This window comes from Bos javanicus, chromosome 18, assembly GCF_032452875.1.
Source record: "Bos javanicus breed banteng chromosome 18, ARS-OSU_banteng_1.0, whole genome shotgun sequence".
NCBI classification, from domain to species: Eukaryota; Metazoa; Chordata; class Mammalia; order Artiodactyla; family Bovidae; genus Bos; species Bos javanicus.
In genome coordinates, this window is record NC_083885.1 from 39,791,336 (window position 1) to 39,813,777 (window position 22,442).

Sequence of the window (22,442 nt, forward strand, 5' to 3'; positions counted from 1 at the left end):
CAGGTTAAGACTCCAGGAGCTGATCTAACCATATCCAAGATCTCGATTCTCAATCTGGCATCTGGAGCCAGTCAGAAGCTGCCTGTCTGTTTCAGGGCATCTTCTCATGTTGGTGGATGTGATATTTTGTGTGGTCTTCACCAAACTGAAAAAGACCCAGCTCCTTGAATCAAGCCATATAGGCCTGCTTTACTCCAGCCTCTGCTTGGAGTTGGCATGGCTGAGACAGCTGCTGCTGCTAAGTCGCTTCAGTCATGTCCGACTCTGTGCGACCCCATAGACCATAGCCCACCAGGCTCCCCTGTCCCTGGGATTCTCCAGGCAAGAACACTGGAGTGGGTTGCCATTTCCTTCTCCAATGCATGAAAGTGAAAAGTGAAAGTGAAGTTGCTCAGTCGTGTCTGACTCTTTAGCAACCCCATGGACTGCAGCCCACCAGTCTCCTCCGCCCATGGGATTTTCCAGGCAAGAGTACTGCAGTGGGGTGCCATCGCCTTCTCCGGGCTGAGACAGCTAGTAGCCTACTAAAGTTTGTAGGTTAAAATTCACCTGGAAGAGGCATGAAGATTGGGACCAATTGTACCATCCTTTGCATTGAGATACTGTGCAGTAGTGGTTCTTGCTGATAGATAACGAGTGAAGAATGTGCCTCCTTTCTGGGCCAAGACTAAAGGAGTAGGGAGATGTCCCCTCCAGGCTGTCTGTCTCCTTCTACCAGCTCCAGGCAAGTGATGTGAAGGTCCAAGGGGATTACAAAACAATGAGATGAAAGCATCCTGTGTCCCCAAATCAAACATGGAGAAAAGCTTCCCCCTTTGGAATATTTCAGGGGAGAGAAATAAACTTGTATTTGAATTGTTATACACGTTGAAGTGTATTTGTCACTATAACTCTGGAAATAACAAACTTTTACTTAAAGGGCCAGATAGTAAATATTTTAGGCCTTGTTGCAATTGCTCAGCTCTGTTGTAGCATTCACATATGTGAATGTGACTGTGTGCCAATAAAACTTTGTTTATAAAAATACGCAGTGGGTCACATTTGGTCTGCTGGCTGTAGTTTGCTGACTCCTGCTATAGCCATTGTGCCTCTCGATAATATATTTATTTAGCTTCCATGGAAAAATATACAGAGAGTAGGGTCCAATAGTAATCCTGTCCTGGGCTATAGTAACAATTAGACTCCAAGTGTCTATATGTTTTCTACACAGTATTTTTAAAAGGTAGGGAATTCTAAAGATCAAATTCACAAGATGGGTAATTTCTGGAGACTAAAGTAGAGAAACTGGATCATAAAAGGATAAAAAGGACACATTCAACTCTATATGCATTGTTTATTTCTTCAAGGTCAGTTCAGTTCAGTTCAGTTCATTCGCTCAGTCGTGTCCGACTCTTTGCGACCCCATGAATCGCAGCACGCCAGGCCTCCCTGTCCATCACCAATTCCCGGAGTTCACTCAGACTCACGTCCATCGAGTCGGTGATGCCATCCAGCCATCTCATTCTCTGTCGTCCCCTTTTCCTCCTGCCCCCAATCCCTCCCAGCATCAGAGTCTTTTCCAATGAGTCAACTCTTTGCATGAGGTGGCCAAAGTACTGGAGTTTCAGCTTTAGCATCTGTCCTTTCAAAGAACACCCAGGGCTGATCTCCTTTAGAATGGACTGGTTGGATCTCCTTGCAGTCCCAGGGACTCTCAAGAGTCTTCTCCAACACCACAGTTCAAAAGCATCAATTCTTTGGCGCTCAGCTTTCTTCACAGTCCAACTCTCATATCCATTCATGACTACTGGAAAAACCATAGCCTTGACTAGATGGACCTTTGTTGGCAAAGTAATGTCTCTGCTTTTGAATATGCTATTTAGGTTGGTCATAACTTTCCTTCCAAGGAGTAAGTGTCTTTTAATTTCATGGCTGCAATCACCATCTGCAGTGATTTTGGAGCCCCCAAAAATAAAGTCTGACACTGTTTCCACTGTTTCCCCATCTATTTCCCAGGAAGCGATGGGCCCAGATGCCATGATCTTCGTTTTCTGAATGTTGAGCTTTAAGCCAACTTTTTCACTCTCTTCTTTCACTTTCATCAAGAGGCTTTTTAGTTCCTCTTCACTTTCTGTCATAAGGGTAATGTTTGTCAAAAAAGAGTTGGCTTCAAGAAAAACCATTAACAAAGTGAAGACAGCCTACAGAAGAGGTAAAAACCTTTGCAAAGATATTTCTGGTATGGGATTTATATCCAAAACGTGTAAAGAATTCTTAAAACTCAACAACAAAAGACAAAACGATTTAAAAAAGGGCAGAAGATTTGAATAGCTGTTTCTATAAAGAAGGTATACAGATGGCAATAAGCACAGGAATAAGCTCAACATTATCAGAGAAACACAAACCAAACCCACAGTGCAAAGGAATATTGCATGAGCAGGATGGCTAGAATAAAGAGGACAGACAGTAACAAATTTGCTGGGTTTATGGAGAAACTGGAACCCTCATAACTTGCTGCTGGGATTGTATTAGTAGAACACATTGCAGCCACTTTGAAAAACAGTTTGGTAGCTTTTTAAAATGCTAAAGGTAGAGTTATAAGACTCAGCAATTCAATCAGATGTATACCCAAGAGAACTGAAAAAAAAAAAAAAAGGCATGTAAATTGGGAGAGTAAGACTTTGAAAAGATAAAATAAGAGAACTGTATACTTTTTCTTCTTTTGTGGAAAGAAGGTAAAGTCCAAGTTAAGAGTAGTCACGATAAGTCAAAGAGTAGTGTAATTTCAAGGCTAGTTACTAAAAGAATACTAAACAAGGGTACAGCTTCCAAGTTAATAGAGGAAAACTACTGGAATAATAGAGTATAATAATATATTAATAAGTTTTATTATTTATATTTATAATTTATTATTAACTCAGTACATTAATTTGATGTTAATCTAAATAAAATTATGTAATAATGACAAACAGAAGATGTGACTAAATACTGAGCCATAAAGTTCGGAGTATTTAATTCTTACAGAATATATTCTAAGACCATAATGCAATTAAGATAGAAATAAACAATAAAAAGGAAACTTTTTTGGGACAAGAAATTTCCTTGTTTTGGAAATTGAGAAATATATGTCTAAATAATTAGTAGAGGCAAAATCACAAAGAAACTGGAAGCTATTGTCAACTGAATAATCAAAAATTGAAGGATTAAAAAAAAATCTAAAAAGAATGGAAGGATTTAGCTAAAGCTATAGTTAAAGTTTGGCCACTCCTAGGTCATCAATGCCAGCCTTCACCTTGCTTTCCGGGGCCACGTGGACGACTTGCACTGACAGCCCAGTTCTTCCCAGAAACTGAAACTGGTCTGGACTGGAGAAAGGATACAGTCTCAGGAGACAGCAGAAAAAGAATGTGGAGACCGGGCCTTGATCTGCGTAGAGGAAGGCGGTCGTGTTTTAGTTGCTCAGTGGTGTCTGACTGCAGTCCCATGGACTGGGGCCAGTTAGGCTCCTCTGTTCATGGGATTCTCCAGGCAAGAATAGTGAAGTGGGTTGCCATTTCCTTCTCCAAGGGATCTTCCCTACCCAGGGATTGGACCCGCGTCTCCTGCGTTCCAGGCGGATTATTTACCGCTGAGCCATTAGGGGAGCACACAGAGGAAGTTGGGGGAAAGGAAGTCAGAAGTGGTATGCTGCTGCTGCTGCTGCTGCTAAGTCGCTTCAGTCGTGTCCGACTCTGTGCGACCCCATAGACGGCAGCCCACCAGGCTCCCCCGTCCCTGGGATTCTCCAGGCAAGAACACTGGAGTGGGTTGCCATTTCCTTCTCCAATGCATGAAAGTGAAAACTGAAAGTGAGGTCGCTCAGTCGTATAGGACACAGATTTTTCACAGATGTTGCGAGACGAATTTAATCGCACAGCAGTGCTGTATCCATTTCCCCGCAGGAAGATGGGACAATGATCGGCCCTCGTGGCTGTGGCTGAATGGGCTCTCTGTGGACCTAAGCATTTACTTCTGTTCTCTGGCAGCATGTGAGGATCCCTCTACTTGCCGAGTCCGCGGGGCCTCTGTAAACGCCATCCCGGAAAGCAGATTATTTTCTGTGAATGGCAGCAAAACATCATGCCCTCTCTGAGGCTCGAACTCAGGACCTTCAGATTATGAGACTGACGCGCTGCCCACTGCGCTAAGAAGGCTGACAGACAGAACGTCTTCTTTACCGCTAAAGGGAAAGTGCCTGCAGCCGCTTCCTTTGGCCTAACAGCCTCACAGGAGTCGGTGTTTGCCGGCAGAGCGCCGGTGGGTCCCGGGACAGCTGGGGAAGGACGGCTCCTCTCTTCTTCCGGGAATGGAGCCGTGTTGCGGCGGGAGGGAGTCCCGCGCCTGCCTGGAGCTCAGGGGGTCGAGAGAGGAGGTGGGCTCGTGCAGCCGCGCTCGCCGGGGGTGGAAGGGTGCGCGCGGCCGGTGGGGTTCTGCGGAGCGAGCAGGAGTAGGCGCGGCAGAACACGCGAGGGTCCCGCGCTGGCACAGGCTCCGAGGGAAACCGGAGAGCACGCGCCTGGCTTTGGCGGGAGGACGGGCGGCAGGGATGCGCAGAGCAGGGAGGAGGCGGCGCGAGCGGCGGGCGGCGCTGGGGGCGTCCGCCCAGACGGCCACTGTCGCCGGAGCGCTCGGGGCGTGAGCTCGGGCTTGTGTTGCTGACAAACGGAGGGTGTCCGGCTGGACGAAAGCTGGAGGGGGCGACACCCGCTGCAGATGGGCATCGGGGGGGAGGGGCATCCCTGAAGGGTGGGAAGGGACCTGGGGCCAGGGCAGGAGGGCGGGAGGAGGAGAGAGGGGTTCGGAAGAATTTGGGGCGTGAACTCTCCAGGCCCTGAGCCGGCCTTAGGAGTGGGGATGAGTTAGGAGAAGGGAGAGAAGATTCCAGAAGACTCTTGGATGTGAATTCAGTTGGAAAGACGGAGGAGAAACCATGATTGCCTTGGATTTGTTATCTTACTCGTTTATTCAACCTGGTGGTTCTGCTTTCTCCTTCAAATCATTTTGTGTCCTTATTACATATCAGATCAGATCAGATCAGTCACTCAGTCGTGTCCGACTCTTTGCGACCCCATGAATCGCAGCACGCCAGGCCTCCCTGTTCATCACCAACTCCCGGAGTTCACTCAAACTCATGTCCATCGAGTCGGTGATGCCATCCAGCCATCTCATCCTCTGTCATCCCCTTCTCCTCCTGCCCCGAATCCCTCCCAGCATCAGAGTTTTCCAATGAGTCAACTCTTCGCATGAGGTGGCCAAAGTACTGGAGTTTCAGCTTTAACGTCATTCCTTCCAAAGAAATCTCAGGGCTGATCTCTTTCAGAATGGACTGGTTGGATCTCCTTGCAGTCCAAGGAACTCTCAAGAGTCTTCTCCAACACCACAGCTATCTAGGTTGGTCATAACTTTCCTTCCAAGGAGTAAGCGTCTTTTAATTTCATGGCTGCAGTCACCATCTGCAGTGATTTTGGAGCCCAAAAAATAAAGTCTGACACTGTTTCCCCTGTTTCCCCATCTATTTCCCAGGAAGTGATGGGACCAGATGCCGTGATCTTAGTTTTCTGAATGTTGAGCTTTAAGCCAACTTTTTCACTATCCACTTTGACTTTCATCAAGAGGCTTTTTCGTTCCTCTTCACTTTCTGCCATAAGGGTGGTGTCATCTTTATATCTGAGGTTATTGATATTTCTCCCGGCAATCTTGATTCCAGCTTGTGTTTCTTCCAGTCCAGCGTTTCTCACGATGTACTCTGCATTATTACATATAGAGCATTGCATTTCGGAGAGCGGAAGAGCAGCAGCGTTCCCTCTAGGCAGGGTTTAAAATCTTATTGTTACAAGAATGCAGGGTGGATGGATGAATGAGTGGATGGGCAGAACATATAACATAGAACATATAAGTCAGAAGGCATTTCTTCCTTATTTCTTCACGGGAATTTCTGCTGCCGATGCCCAGAAGGCATTATTACCGAGGAATCACTACCCCATCCCGTTTATCCAACAATTATTACGAGGTACGATTGCTGCCTTGGGCTGGGCGGCTTATTCTCTCTCTCAGCCCTCCTGGAATTATTATTTTCACCAGGGAACAGTGTATCTGGTGGGTCTAGCCCCTTGCCCTCACTGACCCCTTTCAGGGCTTTGGTGCTCAGCTGAACACAGGTTTCAGGTCATCTCTTGGACAGTCGTTCACACTGGTTCCCTGTTGCTGCTCTGATTTCCCAGGGCACTTAAGTGACTGTATTGCATCCTGTGGTTCCAGGTTGTTCTCAGTTGTTCCCTATGTGTCTCCTCCCTTGACTGGGTGTTCTGTAATGCAGGGACAGAATCTGAGCCACCCCTGGGAACACCACATTCAGAAGGATGGTCGAGGAGGTTCTGGACCCCACCCCTAAGCCCCTCTCTACTGCCACCTCCTGCCTAGACTCAGTGCGCCTGTTTAGTGAACAAAGAGTTCACTTGGCCGGGAGTCAGGGCTTGGCATTTGTTCTCTATCAGCCACTACCCAATCTTTACCTTGTGGCTTTCCCTCCGGGTCATCCTAGCCTGGTACAAATTCTGCCCCGAGAACAGGGAGAAACCGGCTGCGGTACAGGCAGCTCCTCCAGCGGGCCAGGTTCTCGGAGGCTATGAGAGGTGTGTGGCCAGAGCTCCCTACAACCTTCCCTTCCCTCCCCTCCCCCCGCCTCCCCTCCCGCCCCTGCCTCCCCTCCTCCCCACCCTGCCCCGTCGTCCAGCCTTGAGAAGCTGTAGAGCAGAGGGACGGTTTGTTCCAGGAATCTCTCTAAACACATTTTTCAAAGTATCCCTGCGCCCAATCCTGAATGGCACCTCACAACATTTGGGGAAATAGTTCTCAGGGCTCTGCAGCTTGGTCTCTCAGCTGGAAGAGTTAGGCCATGCGCCATCCTGCACACCCACTCGGAACCTCCCAGCCCGGCTCCCAGCCTCTGCTCCTGCCTTCCTTCCACCTACCCACACATCCTAATCCGATGTTGGTCACCTACAAAGCCCCCCTGTCCTGAACTCCTCTTGCTCAGCGGCCCAGAACCAACAGAGAATGTTTCCCTGTCCTTCACTTTCCTGAATCTTTACTCTTCCCTTGAGATGATTCCTTTACCTTTGTGGCAGAGGTTGCTCTGAAATTTTCTAAATCCTCTGCAGCAGATACACAAGAACTAGTTTTAGCTTATTGATTGATTACCTAGAGACTTCTCTATAGAAAGGCCTACAAAGGACTGGGAGATCTGAGGATTTGGGGTTGAGGTTGGGAGATGTGACCAAGGCCGTGGGGGGAGGGAGGGGAGTTAGGAAGGGGGGTCTAGAGTGCCCATAGGATCCTGGATTGGCTACTGAAACTTGAAAAGGACATCAATGGACAACTGCATAAATTTGAATAAAGTCTGTAGATGAGTTTATGTATCTATTAATTTCCTGGTTTTGATCATTGCATGACAAGTTAAGTGTCAATATTTGGGGAAGCTGGGTAAAGGGTATATGGGAACTTTATTATTTTCAAACTGTTTTGTAAGTCTGAAAAGTACTTTAAAAGGAAAAGTTAAAAGTTGAAAACAAATGAATCACAGTGGAAGCCCTCAGACCTTCCTTTAGAGATTCTGATTCAGTAAATTTTGGGAATGGGCTTGGGGATTGTACTTTTAACAAACTTCCTAGGTATTTCCAGTATTCAGCTGTAAATTCTCCTGGATCAGGTAACCATTAACATCTCTTTGATTCATTAGCTCAAGAAGTATTTGAATAGTCCACACACATTAGTGGGTGAAAACAGAAATAAATGAATAAAAAGAGGTCAGGTGTGCAATGCAAGGGTCAGAGTGACCTGGACTGTGGGAGTGGGCAGTTTTATAAGTTTTTGTGTCATAAATACATACAACTTCCAAGTTGTTAGGTTTTTTTTTTTTTAATAAAATGCTCCCTATGAATCAAAACACTTTCTGCTTTAACCGAATCCCCAAATTCTTTTATTCAAATATGTTATAGTGGTTTTCTGTGCTAGTTACTGTGATCTGTGTCAAGGGGACAAAAATTAAAAAGACACAGCTCCTGCCCCCAAGGAGTTTATGGTTCACTGAGTAAGATACATAATTGGAACTAACTCTTACAGGGGCCAGAGTGTGGACAAAACTGAAAGCGGGCTTGGATTTGGCCTGAGCTTGCAGGAGGGCAGGGAGCAGTTGGGCTTCTGGAATGTGGGGAAAGGGAACAATCTAAGAGGCAGTTGGGAGCCCGTTCTGAGTTGAGAAGACTGTTGGGGGAATGAGAAGCCTGCTGGAAAGGGATGGTCCAGGAAAACTTTCAGATCTTAGAGGACCTGATGAAGGAAGGATACAGTGCTGTGATTCAAAATGGGAGAGCAGGGAGGGGACACTGGTTGGAGAGACAGTAGGTCCTGTGTTGAGTGTGCTCAGGTCTTTGAGAGGCACCGGGAGACAGTCTGTCCTCCAGGACCCCACCCTGGGGATGGAGACCAGCATGGCCACTCTTCTAGACAGCATGAAGTTGGGAGGTACAAGGCATGAGTTACCCAGGCTCAGGCTAGAGGAGGGGGGCTGGGAACTTGGGACTGGTTAGGCTTCAGAAGAAGACAGACATCCATGTACATACTGGCCTTTGGAAATGTGGGTCTGTTGATCAAAGAAGATGAAGGCCAAAAACAAAAAAATTGAGATTGGTCCTTACAACTGCCAGAGGAGGAGTTATTAAGGGAGAATGTGTAGCTTGAGAGTCATGGAGGAGCCACAGAGTCCTGGGCCATCTCATTAGGAGGCTGTATGGAAGTGTGGTTAAGAGAGGGATGCTTGATCCTAACCCAATTCAAACCCTTATTGGGTGCATGTAAAACTCTGTCATTGAGTTTTCTCACCTTTAAATCAGGGAATGAATAGAACTGATCTCAAAGCATTATTGAAGGCTTAAAAGAGCTTGTGCTTTGATATGGATGTAGTACTCAACAGATGCTAGCATTAATTAGGGGAAAGAGATTGAAGGAGTAACTCAAAGAGATAACCAAGGCAGTGCTATCTTACCTGGGAAGAACAAGGGTTAAGAAGTAGAATAGAGTCGTCATGATACGGAGCACCAGCTAGACACCAGGGGTAGAATGTGTCTTATCACAGGCAATTCTTACCTTATGAGGGAATTTCTGTTATGGTCCCCACTCTATGATGGAACAAGCCCAAGGTCACAAGAGCATTGACTTACATTTCCTGTTCTGATCTAGACCTTGAGTCTTAAACGGCCGCTGTGTTGAAGGCTGGCCTCCCATGGATATGGTCAGCTAGAGGAGACCTTTCAATGCCAAGGCTCTACGAAAATGCTGGTGACCCTGAGATGAATGAGCCTCTAGTCTTGCCCTCAGCAAGCTCCCAGGGTAAGGGTTCCTATAGCCCCTTCCTCCATTGAACCATGTCCAATACATCCCAGAAGGCCTTTTAAAGGCCCAGACTTCCCTCTGGTTCCAATACCTTCTATGGCTCCCTGTGGCCTCCAGCCCAGGATCTGAATCAGCTTTACCAAGCAGCCCTCTGTCTACTTTCAAGGTCTTGTCTATGTTCTGAGCCACTCCCCCAGTGAGTGAGTGAGTGAAAGCCACTTATCATATATGACTCTTTGTGACCCCCATGGACTATACAGTCCATGGAATTCTCCAGGCCAGAATACTGGTGTGGGTAGCCTTTCCCTTCTCCAAGGGATCTTCCTAACCCAGGGGTCTCCCACATTGCAGGCGGCTTCTTTATCAGTGAGCCACAAGGGAAGCCCAAGAATACTGGAGTGGGTAGCCTATTCCTTCTCCAGGGGATCTTCCCAACCCAAGAATCGAACTGGGGTCTCTTGCATTGCAGGCAGATTCTTTACCACCTGAGCTATCAGGGAAGCCCTGAGCCACTCCCCCAATCCAGCTTTATCTCTCACAGCTGCCCAACACTTAACTTGGTTCCCTGGTCTTACCAAATCCCCTTCCTGACCTGTTAATACCCTTCATTCATCTTGGCCTTTTTGCCTGAAACCTGCCTCTCCCTCCACCAGCCACTGAAATCTCATCCACCCCTCTCACAAGCCCAGCCTGCAGGAACCCTTCCCTGGCTACACTTTTGTCCACACTGATGTTTTTCTCTTCTCTGTTTTCCTAGATTTAGAGATGGTCCCACAGCGTCACTCAAGGTGAGAGGTTATATTTGGGTGATATCATGTATGTGTGTTGAGTTGTTTGGGTGGAAGTTCCTTGAGCCAATGGTACTTTCGCCAACTCTGGGATACCCACTGTCCTTGCACTAAGAGCTATGGGGAAGTTCCAAAACCCCATCAAACTCCCACGACCATTTATGGCCATCTGATGCTCAAGCCCAGTTCTGGGTGCTGTGGGAAAAAGAGTACTAACCTGGAGTCAGTGTCTTAAGGTCTGTGGCATTCCACCCAGTACATGGCCAGTGATGCTGAGAACATGGACTTTTCCCTCTTGCTTCAATCTCTGCATTTCTAAACTAGATTTGGCACTGGACTAAGACCACCCACCCTAAGGGCCCTTCTGGTTACTAGGGCCAGCATTCCTCAAACTCTGATATGCACACAAAACCCTTGGGGATCTGGTTAAAATGCAGATTCTGATTCAAGAGATTTGGGATGAGTCCTGCGTTTCTGCATTTCTAACAAGTTCCCAGGTGACGTTGATGCTGCTGGTCTGTGAACCACGACTGGGTTACAAAGGCTTAACTCAGTGGTTCTCAACCCTGGCTGAAAAAAGTGGTCTGAGAGGTTGCTGCTTCTCCTTCTTTATTTTTTCCCCATTAGACAAAAATAAAGATTTTGTTGGGAGACCAGAACGTGTGATGCTAGGATTGCACCCTGGGACAATCAGAATTTCTGGGGGTGGGATCCTGGCGTCACTGTTCCTATAAATCTCCCTGGGTGAATCTGATCTGCAGCCAAGGTTCAGAACCGCTGCTCCACCTCGTGGACAGACAGTGTAACAAAGGAGCTGTTTTCTGATCAAACTGTGGTCTTCTGCTGCCCTCTGCTGGCAGCACAGATTTCTAGCTCAAGCTGATTTCCCCCAGATGAGATAGGAATATCAGAAGGCTAGAGAAAACAATCCCATGGACGGAGGAGCCTGGTAGGCTGCAGTCCATGGGGTTGCTAAGAGTCGGGCACGACAGAGCGACTTCACTTTCACTTTTCACTTTCATGCATTGGAGAAGGAAATGGCAACCCACTCCAGTGTTCTTGCCTGGAGAATCCCAGGGACAGGGGAGCCTGGTGGGCTGCAGTCTATGGGGTGGCACAGAGTCGGACACGACTGAAGCAACTTAGCAGCAGCAGAGAAAACAATGCTGTTGTCCAGGGTGACCGGGTTTCCCTGCACCTTCAGGACCCACCGTGCCATGGGTGAGGACGTATAACAACCGTTAACAGCCTGCAGGGATCTTGCTCCTTCCTCTGAACCTGCAAAAACACTTCTTGGCATGACACCTTCATACTTTTTCTCCTTTCCTGGGATGAAGTCTGTTTCTTAGAGACAAAGGATGGTTTAGGCTTTGCTGAATCCCCTGCATAAGAAATATTTCCCACGTATTGAATTCTCAAGTGTCCAGATTGTTGATGGGCTTGTGAGTGTTCATGGGCAGGGTCAAGGTATGGGGGCTGGGAGAGTCACAGGAATCCCACTGGAGACGGACCTGATGGGAGAGGGGAGCTGCAGCCAGGAAAGGTGGGTGGCTTCTCTAGGTGGACAGCCACTGTGACCCATGGTGAGTTAGGATGGAGGGAGGGAGGAAGAAGAAGCAGCTGGGACATGGGACTAGTGAGAAGGGGTATTGGCTATGTCTGTTCCACCCTCCACGGGTGCCTTCCCCTCTCCCCACATGTGTCTACCTGTTTCCTCCTCAAAACTCAGCTAAAACACCTTGTCTGTCATTAGAGCCCCTGTGATCCATGTACATGGTACTTGGTCCTCCTTTCTACCCGCTCCATCCCACTGCCTACCATCAGATCTTTGTCTCACTGTGTTTCTTTTTCTGCCTCACTCAAGAAATTCCATGGAGGGAAGAACAGTATCTTGTTGTTTCCAGTCCTCAAAGTATTGTATCCAGTGGCTGGTCATATAAAGCCATCAATAGAGGATGCTGGGTTAGGGATGCAGTAAGAGAGAAAAAGGGTCTTGTACACGATGGATATGATTTTATCATCAGTTGGAATCCTGGGGATTCTCCCAAGGGTAATCTAGAGAAAAAAGGAAAATCTCTCCAGGAGGGGCCTGCCCTGAATCCAACCCTCAGCTTTCCTGGGTGGGGATCACAAGAAATCTTAGAGGTAGACCTAAGGTTCAGAGAAGGCAATGGCAACCCACTCCAGAACTCTTGCCTGGAAAATCCCATGGATGGAGGAGCCTGGTAGGCTGCAGTCCATGGGGTAGCTGAGGGTTGGACACGACTGAGTGACTTCATTTTGACTTTTCACTTTCATGCATTGGAGAAGGAAATGGCAACCCACTCCAGTATTCTTGCCTATAGAATCCCAGGGAAGGGGGAGCCCGGTGGGCTGCCCTCTATGGGGTCGCACAGAGTCGGACACGACGGAAGTGACTTAGCAGCAGCAGCAGCAGCAGCAGCAGCAGCAGCAGCAGCAGCAGATCTAAGGTTTGGGTTACTTAGCAATTAGCCAGCAGATGGCGCTCTGGCTCCACCTAGATCTTAACTTGGGTGCCCTAGTCCTCTCCCTCATGACCAGAAATGCTGACTCCAGTGGCAGGATGCCCTCAAGCGGAATTTTAGCAGCTCACAGCCTCAGGCCATGACTTCCTGTAGCTGGCTGGCGTGCAGTGGGGAAGGAGGGCCCTGTCCACAGAGCCCACTCTCTGTGGGATGGAAAGGAAGAAGGTTCTGATGATGTCACCAGATCATGAATGAACCTTGGCCCAGGCCAAGAGCTCAGGTCTATTCCCTGCCTCGCCACTGACTTTGTGATCTCGACATGTTCAGTTCTCTCTGGGCCTGTTTCTCCTCCATCAGATGTCAGGGTTCATCCCATCCAGCCTGAAATGGAAAAAGCCACCCTTGCCCAGTTGCAGGCATCCGATATCCAGTCAAGAAAAGGAGCTGGGGCTGTTTTAGAATGAGTCCATTAGGGTCCAGATATGGGCAGTATAATGCCTTTTCTGTAAGTTGTCAGAACTCACTGGGCAGGTATGACATGCTGATCTCTGGCTACACTAGTGTCCCATACCAGTAAGAAATATCCAGAGAAAGGATGCTCTGTTGACTCATATAGTGACTGTCCCAGAGTAGGGGTGGATTACGGAAAGGAATAGCAGGACAGTGGTGGTGGGAGAGTTTTAGAATAACGTTTACTCATTTAAAAAACTCATCTGGTGCACACAGGTCAAAGGGGTAAATCCATTAAATTTGTTTGGCTGTTGTTTTCTGAAACACAAATTTTAGATCTGAATACATGTAAAGTAGCAGAAAAAAATGTGCCTCTGAACAGTTTCCCCAAATGCCATTTCTTGACTGTCACAGGCCTCTGGATACAAAGGCGCCCTGCTGGGTGGTTTTCAGCAGGAACCCCGTGATCAAATTAAAAGCTCGACCACCAGGAAGTGAGGACTCAGGACGAACCCAGGGGCATGAATGTGCTGCATCATTCCCAGCCAGAGGAGGAAAGTGAAGTTTCCCCCTGCAGGACCGCTAGCCCGCCTCGTCCACAAGCAACCTCTTCCTGTGAAACAAAAGCAGAGACAAACTGAGGGAAGCAAGGAGAAGTTTAATGAAGGAAAAATAAGGAAACCTCAGGGGTTTGCCACTGCTCATTGATTTCTAGGTCTTGGCTGGCTTCTGGCCTCCAAGGAGCACAGAAAGGGTCCTAGCAGATGGAGTGAGCAGGCAAGTTTGGGGGACCCTAAATGCACAAGTGATGGGCCTTGGCGCTGACTTGCTCTGTGAACCAGTAGCTCCGACAGGTGCCACAGGCAGGAGTGGTTGCAGCGGAAAAGGAGCGGCCAGCCAGAGAGGCACCTGAGGAGACCCACACCGCGGGGAAGGTCCGAACAGGGTCTTCTCTGTGCAGACGCAGCGCCGGCCCGTGGGAGGAGGAGCTGCCCACGCCCCACGCTGCGTGTCCACGTCAATGTGTCAACGTCAAGTCCGCACGTCTTGTCAACGTCCTCACGTCCACGTTCTTGTCTCCGCGTCTGCGCCGAGAGCCGCCCTCCGCGGTGTCGGGGTGCAGGAGGGCCGGGTCGGGCCTCTCTGAGGCTTTTACCTATCCGTAAGGGGAGGGCGGCCACTGCCGAGGTGCGAGCTGGGTGGAAGCCAGGCTGGGGTCGGCGCGCCCCCAGCCCCGCCGTGGGCTGGGATCCTTCCGCGAGTTCCCACGTGGCTTCGGAACCCTAAGGCTCCCCGGCCTGCGGGTCTGCCACTCGCCGGCTGTGTCGCCTTGGCAAAGTTGCCTCAACCTTTTTGTGTACTCCAGTCTCCTCCTCTGTCACATAGTGACTCCGAGTCCCGGCATGACAGGATGACTAGGAAGTTTAAATGAGGTAATAAGTGCTGAAGCTTGTTTTGAACAGGTTTTTTTTTTTTTTTTTTTTTAATTTATTTAGAAGTATCTTTAAAAGTTTTGGAATACACTCTGAAAAGAGTATCTGACCTGAGTATCCTTGGGTGCCTGGCATTGCAGGGTGGGGTGAGGGAGAGTGGTCGCGAATGGCCATCAGGGGTTGTTGACGCCCCCCACCCCTTCAAAACGGCAAAGCTTGGAGTCCTTGGGTACAGTGTTTCCTCTGCCGGGGAGACGGTCTCCAGACTAAGCTGCTCAGAGGGGTTGTGACTCAAGAGTGGATGCCTTGGGGATTTCAAATGACTTTTGGTTGAGAGTTTTTTAGCTTCTGAAATCCTGACACTTGGGGCGGGATTGTTCTTTGTCGTGGCGGGCAGTGTGCTGCCCTGTGCATTGTAGGATGATTAGCAGCGTCCCTAGCCCTCCCCATGAGATGCTAGTAGCATCCCCTCCAGTTTGTGACAATCAAAAATGTCTCCAGACATTGCCAGATATCCTCAGGGAGGAGAGATGGGGCCAGGATTGCCTCTGGTTGAGAACTACTGCTTTGCAACATTCTCTGTGGAGTGAGCCACAGAACGTGGCTGTTAGGTGCTCTCGCAAGATTACTTTTCTGAACCTTGGTGGTCTCTGCCCACGTCTCCTGTGCACCGTCTGGAGGGTCCAATGAAGACGTGGCAAAAATGTTTTCAAAGGTGACGGACACAGCCTTTTGAAACCCTAGCCCTTTTAGATGTGAATTACTGGTTCCTAAATCTGGTTGGGTATCGGCATGAGCTGGAACTCTGTTTTTATTGTATTTCTTTTTACTCAAATCCAAAGGGTTTTTATTAGAGCATTATACGTAGTGCTCTAAATCCCTAAGTCCTTTACTATTAAAATAATTCTGTGGGGAATAACGTCTTGAGATAACCTGGTGTGATGAATACATTTTCTTTTTAACCACAAACTTGAGAAGTGGGAGTTGCTTATTCAGGGGAGAGACCAGAGGAGAAGGGTTTTAAGGAGAAGGCCCAGCAAGGAAGGGATGTGGAACATGGAATTGGAAGCATTTGAGGTCTCCACTATTTAGGAGGTGATGTAAAATCGCCATGCACTTGCGGTCATGCTGGGGCATCCTGAATGCCATGAGGATCTTTGGCCTTTTTTTTTTAATGATGATTCGTCCTTCATAGTCAAACCAGGCTTTATTTTTCTTGCTTAATTCTTTGTATAGCTACTCCAGCACTTCCCCAGGAATTCCAAACCCCAGGATGTGTTGCTGCTCAGGAGTGAGGAATGTTCCTCCAGGCTTTGGAAGTTTTTTGTTTGAATACTCATGTGAGGCCTGGTTTGGGCAGTCCTTCAGTTGTAGGTCAGCCAGCCTGCGATTCTCTCATTGTGGGACTGTGATGTCTGGTACCAGGCAGCAGAAGCAAGTTTTGGAAATGCTCAGGGTGCAGCAGGGAGCCCCTCCGGGTGCAGGACAGTGCCGGTTTTTGCCTTGAGTCGCTTCTGCACTCTATGGGATTTGGGGATTTTGACAAAGACCCCAGGTGTAAGAACTGGCATCAAGTCAGGCTCTGGGAGGTGCGTGTCAGTAGCGTTGAGTGTGGCCGTTTGAGTCGCTCTTCCCGTTGTGTGTACCCGGATGGTCGTCTGCACAGCTGTCCCTGTGAGTTCGATAATGAGGATTCCAGCTAGCGCCTTGTGATGTCACGGCTGTGGTGCGACAGATGTAACGTACATGGAGGTACATTGGGAAAGATGTGTGCGCCCTGGCAACATTGCTGGGTGCTTTAAAGCATGGAGGTGGTTCTCTGCGGAGCGAATATGGCCGTTATCATGGAGTCTCTAAAGATGCCTCTGGGATGTTGAGTGCTGCGTGTTATAGACCAAGTCGAGGTTGCGGATCATCCCTGATGTGTAGGTTCAGAGATTCTGGTTTCCCATGTGAGAGGTAGCCGTGAAGCCAGGGCTATCAGTCTTGGCATTAATTGCAGATGACACCTCTTCACGCTGGTCAGACTGTGCCAAGGATTGTGATGTGAATAGTTACAAGAGTGTGGAGCCCTCTGATTTGCTCTGTAGACAGCAGAGCCAATGCTGGAGTATGCACAGGCTCCACAGGGGCGGGTGGGGGGGCCATCTTAGAATTCTCACTTGGAAGAGTCAGGGAGGAGGCTGAGGAAGGTGATGATGGGGTTGGCCCGGGGCTGGCCATGCTTGTGGAATCGAGTTGGTTCCCTTTTGAGGCTATGACACTATGGCTCTTCTACACGGATCTGCAGAAGTGAAGGGTTTCAGCAGAGCACAGCTATGTGACCAGAAGAGACCTTGGAGGAGCCCAGGACAAGGTATAGGGGCTTCCTCTGCAGGCCGGGACCCCAGTTCAGGCTGCCCTCCTCCAGTGAAGGGCTAGGAGGGGCTCATGGGCTGTCTCATTGTTGGTGGTGGGAAGAAACAGTTCAGCCGGTGGTCTTTACAGGGGTCAGATAGTTGTTTGAAACCCAAACCTCAGATTGTCGTCTGCGTAGACTCTCTTGGGCCAAAGGAAGTTCTTACTAGGTGGGGGGCGGGGTAGAGCACAGGTTGTATTTTCTCAGTAGGTCTGAGGGGAACCATAGGTGGGAGGATGCAAGGGGGTGCAGGGGGTCTTCCTGGTGGCGTGGGTGTCTTTGTCTCGGTGTGACCATGGAAATTGTGGAAATGACAGGCAGCCTGTGGCATCCAGCTCCCTAGAAGAGGAGGGTTTGTTGCATATGTGGAGGGACCCAGCTAAACAGCCAGGAGGTGGGTGCCACACTAGAGGCCTCAGGTGACCCCTGGGAGTGGTTGTTGGGGCTTCCAGTCCAGCCCGGGGTCCTTCAGCAGGGAGAGAGCCCCCACCCCCCATTGGCCTGGGGAGCCAGATTTCACCCGTTTTGATGGTTGGACAGATCACAGGAACCTCTGGTCATCGCAGGCATCTTCCAGGAAGTTTCTGGCGGACTGCTTACATCTTGGAACTTCTTGAAGAGACAGCTTGTTGGAGAGTCTCTCTTTTTCTTGGTGTGTTTGTCCTAAAACATGTCTCAAATTGGCAGTTCCCACCTCCTCTGTGGCAAGAGCTCTTTTAACATCCTGTGCCCAGAACAGGAGTTTGTGGCTTTCCTATTTAGATGGCAAATGTAAATTTTAGAGGATCTTTTTTGTTTCTCTAATTTTTTTTCTCCAGGTCTTGGATTTTCTGGTTATCCATTTTCAATTTCTCGAGGAGCGTCTGCTCTTTCTCCTTCCCGATTGGCTGGCTGTGCACCAGCGCAGCCTCGTGGCCCATGGCCTTCATTAGGTCCTGCGTGGTTTGGCTTCGTCTGTCAGGGGTGCGTCGAGTGGCCAGATGCAGGGAACTCTTGCCTCCTTCACTGCTCCCTTTCCTCTTCCAACACTTGCCCGCTGGACACATCATCTCACCTGGGATTGGGAGGCTGCGTCTTTTTTCAAACCATTCCCTTTCTTCCTGATTTGTTTGTGTTATGGAGCCGTGACTTGCTGTTGATGGCCTCTGAAGGCCTGTGTGACTCTCCTCTTGATTTTCCGGTGGAATGTGGCCTGTGCGCCTTCATTGTCTCTCTGCGATGACACAGTGGTGTTCCCTGTCTCCATTTGGATGGGAAAGAGGCTACCTTTTTTGAATCATTGTGGGCAGTATTTTGTTCTGGGATCGTTTCATCATGATCGAACTCATCAGACTTCTGATTTTCTCACCCTGGGATTCAGTTGCTTTCTGGCTGGTGGTGCATTGCATGCTGGGGTCGGGGGCGGGATGTGAGCCGCAGGAAATGGCACCAGGAAGCTGGGGTATTTACTTGCCAACTCCAGTCTCTCCTTGATTGAGGGATGCTCCTCAGGTGATAACCCTTTCGATTGTGTGGCCTCCCTGCCTTTTGGGGTCCGTTTCTTTCCCTTTATACTTTCGCCTGGGGCTCTTCAGCTCTGCCAGTTAACCCAGCTATGGTTTCAGCTGCTTAGTCTTTGATACGATAATCTACTTCAGAGGAGTGCCTCCTGACATCATGATCTTTCAGGAAAGTAGAAGCCAAGAGAAGGGAGTCCGGAGCAGCAGCCTCCTTCCTTCAGGACTTAGAGAGGCTACTTTGGGGTGAGGGGAGCACAGCTGGCACCCCTTCAGTTTCATCTCTCTGTTTGCTGACAATATCCCCCCTGAGGATGCACTGCCCTGACCACACCTGTCCCAAAACCGGGCCTGCTATGCAGGCTTTTGTGATTGAGAGTGTAGTTTTGTGGTCATGAAGCACCCTTCACAACTTCAGTTTGGTTTTTAAAATTAACATTCAGGAGCCTTGCTTTTCTTTAACTGTTAAGTTTCATTTGCAATTTCTGCTCTAACAAGCGTTAGCGATTTCTTTTATGGGAAGTTGGTGAGATTCTGGGTCCTGTTGGGGACAGTCAAGGATGAGAACTCATCCCCTGCTTATGACAAGCTAAGGGGTCACAGACTGATGGTTCTCTTCTGCCCTGGGCTGATGTTCAGTGAGCTCATTTCTGAATCCATGTCACAGGGGTATGGGCTGGCTTTTGGAGCGCACAACTTGAGCAGCCGCAAAGGCCCTTTGCTTGGTTTAATGCTCTGCTCTCGTCGCCTTGTAGTTCTTCCTAATCTTCTGGAGTGGGAGACCCCCTGTTTTCTTTTAGCACTGATCAGCCCTATAGATCATTTGCCTGGTTAGTCCTGAAGAAGGGCAGTTACAGACCACATTGTGTCCCTGGAATATTACTGAGGGCAGTGAAGGAAGAGGGAACGGTCATCAGAAAAAGAGTTGTGCACAGGGGCTGGGGTTGAGGAGAGAGAGTGGAGGGTGAGCATGGAGGGAGTGGAAGGGGATCAATGGGGATGAAGAGTATGAGAGATTAGCATTTTGTATGGGACTCAAAAAAGACAAGGACACCCCTGCAATCCAAGGGCAGGACAACCCCTGGAAGTATTTGCTGTCTCCTCCACTAGGAGCCCGATATGGGCAGGTTCTTCATGATATAAACTCCAGTGTGAGTGTAGCTCACAGCCTGTGGTTATTGCTCCAAACAGTAGTTGTCAAGTGATGACAAACTTCATAACGAGCTGAGTGACAGTGAAATCTCTTGATAAGCAGCCAGGTCCTGATCGGTCAGGGCCCTGATTAAGTGGAATCCAGCTGGTGATTTGGCATTGATCACTGATATTTCTATTGTTGGTTTAACGTGATGGAGCATGTACCCTTCAGGACATATCCATGGGATTTGAGCCTGTGGCGCCGACCCCGTGGATCTCTCTGTACCTTTTAAAGACCTTTCTTCTCTCAGCTCCTGGCCCTCCAGTCGGGATTCTGTGTGTCTCTCCTGGGTTCTTTTTTCTCGCCCACCTCTCACTGTGGGCACCGTGGTGCTCCAACTCATGCACCTTTTAAAGACGTCCACTTAACAGGGTGACAGACGGTGTGATCGCTCCCTCCAGCCACTTCTGTCACTTCCTGCCTATTTCCATGTTAGGTACATGCTTCCCACCTGGCCAGTGTTCCCAGCCTTATCCCTGCAACTATACAACCTCTTTGGTCAATGCAGGTGGTCCATACACGATTAATTTGCTTGCATTGCCTCTCTGGTGTACACCCAGCCCCACCTGCCTTCCCTCTCCTGGGAGCTGCTCCCTCCAAGGCCAGCTCTCCCCTGCTCTCTTTGTGTGTGGATTGCTGGAGAAAGTTCTCCAGGATGAAGCACCTCTAGGAAGGTGATGATGCTCAGAGCCCAGGACAGGGGTCTCTGTGTGTGTCCTGAGCAGCTGCAGCTTCCTTTGGGAGGGGGAGTGGGAACCTTCAGGGCCTAGGGTGAATTTCAGCACACTTTTTAATCTGTTTCCTTTCTCACCTAACACAGCTTTCAGGCAAATGTGGTCTTCCATTCTACATTCTTAAAACTCATTGAGATTACCCAAAGAGCTTTTGTTTATGTGGGTTAAAACTATTGGTATTTACTGCATTTGATATCAGAATGGAAACATTTTGAAAATTATTGAGTCATTTGAAAATAGCAATGATGAACACATTGTGTTGACATAGATAACATTTTATCACTATTATGAAAATAGTTTTGACCTCACAGACTCCCTGTCCCACAGTAAAGGGTCAGGTTGTTCCCCAAAGTGAAAGGTTTGCCTTTTGTTTGTATGACTTTACACTCTCTCTGTCTGGAGATAAACTGCAGTGCATTCTACTTTAGCAAAGTTCGCTCAGGTTGGATGGGCTTGCCTCCTTGGTTTACCGATTAATACCACTGCCTACAACAGGGAAGGCTATTTTTGACAGCAGAGATGCTGTGTCCACCAGAAAACTTTTTGGTGCTTTATGTTGAATTTATTTGTTGTATCCTAGAACAGACCATTTTATAACACAAACAATACAAACTCCTTATTTGGTAAGTGGTTTTTAGTATCTTATTAGGTTGTGCGACTGTCAGCACTGCCACTCTGATGTCCTTCTGCCTCATTCCGGAACATTTGCACAACGAAACCCCACACCAGCTAGCGTTCACTCCCCAATACCCTTCCTTGTCCCCAGCCACGGCCCCAGTCCCTGACAGCCGTTAGCCTGCTTTTGGTATCAGTGGATTTGTCTGTTCCGGACATTTCATATGAGTGAAACCATATAGGACGTGGCCTTTTGTGTGTAACTTGTGTGTGTAATGTTTTTGAGGCTGATCCATGTTGTAGCCCATATTAGTACTTCATTCCATTTTATGAGTGATTAATATTCCAGTGTGTGGATATGCCACATTTTATTTATCCATTCATCAGTTGATGGGCATTTTGGTCTGTTTCCCCTTTTTGGCTATCATGAACAATGCTGCCATGGACATTTGTGTGCAAATATTTATGTGGACTGCGCCTTCAGTGTTCAGTATGCCAGTATTTTGGTCGCTTGATGTGCATCGCTGACTCATTGGAAAAGTCCCTGATGCTGGGAAAGATTGAAGGCAGAAGGAGAAGAGGGTGTCGGAGGATGAGATGGCTGGATGGCATCACTGATGCAATGGACATGAACTTGGGCAAACTTCGGGAGATGGTGAGGGACCTGGAGGCCTGGCGTGCTGCAGTCCGTGGGGTCACAGAGTTGGACACGACTGGGCGACTGAACAAAAACGAACAACATGCCTTCCATACTCTTGGGTCTGTCTACTTTTCACTGTTACTTGAATGGGTAACCAGGGATTGTTTCTCAGGTACCCACAATCATATATTAATCAAGTGTCTATATCTCTTCTGATGAGTCTTTGTAGATTTTGTCTTTTCAAATAATAAACATAGTAAAAGAAGAAAACTTTCAGGATATCATTTACATGTACTGTGTTCTCTGACATTTATTTCTCAGAGCAGCCAGCCCTGGAAAATCACAAAGATTTATTTTTGCATCTTATTAGAATAGAGGTGCCAGAACGAATTAGGTTTATTTAATATATTACTATTTTAAGATTTGCATAAGACTTGTCAGATCAGAGAGTGTTTTTGGCCTTCTTGTGGTTATGCTTATATAAATGAAATGTTAATGTGAGTATCTTAGAAATTATATGGTTTATGGAAGCTCCTGGCAACTTGTCGGTGCCTTACTGCCTGTATATTTTTACCCTTAGGGGCGCGGTTCATCTGAAGTCTCATCTAAAGATTGTTCTGTACTATAGTCTGAGAGAGAAGTGTATTCTCCTCTGTTCTGATCTTATTGGTTAGTGTAATACGTTAACCGCAGCCATGAAATCTCTGTCATCTTAGAGATGTTTTTGTTTAGTCTGGTGTTTGCCTGAAGGCTCTGCTCTAAGCTGCAGAGTGCTTGAGTCTTCAGTTAAAGAGGATGG

At 48.2% G+C, this 22,442-nt stretch overlaps 1 non-coding gene across 1 annotated transcript; it reads right to left on the bottom strand.

Moving 5' to 3' along the window:
- Window positions 1-4,099: 4,099 nt before the first annotated feature.
- Window positions 4,100-4,172, bottom strand: TRNAM-CAU (transfer RNA methionine (anticodon CAU)). The gene has a single exon. It is a non-coding gene; the product is annotated as a tRNA-Met (tRNA).
- Between the last annotated feature and the right edge of the window lie 18,270 nt (window positions 4,173-22,442).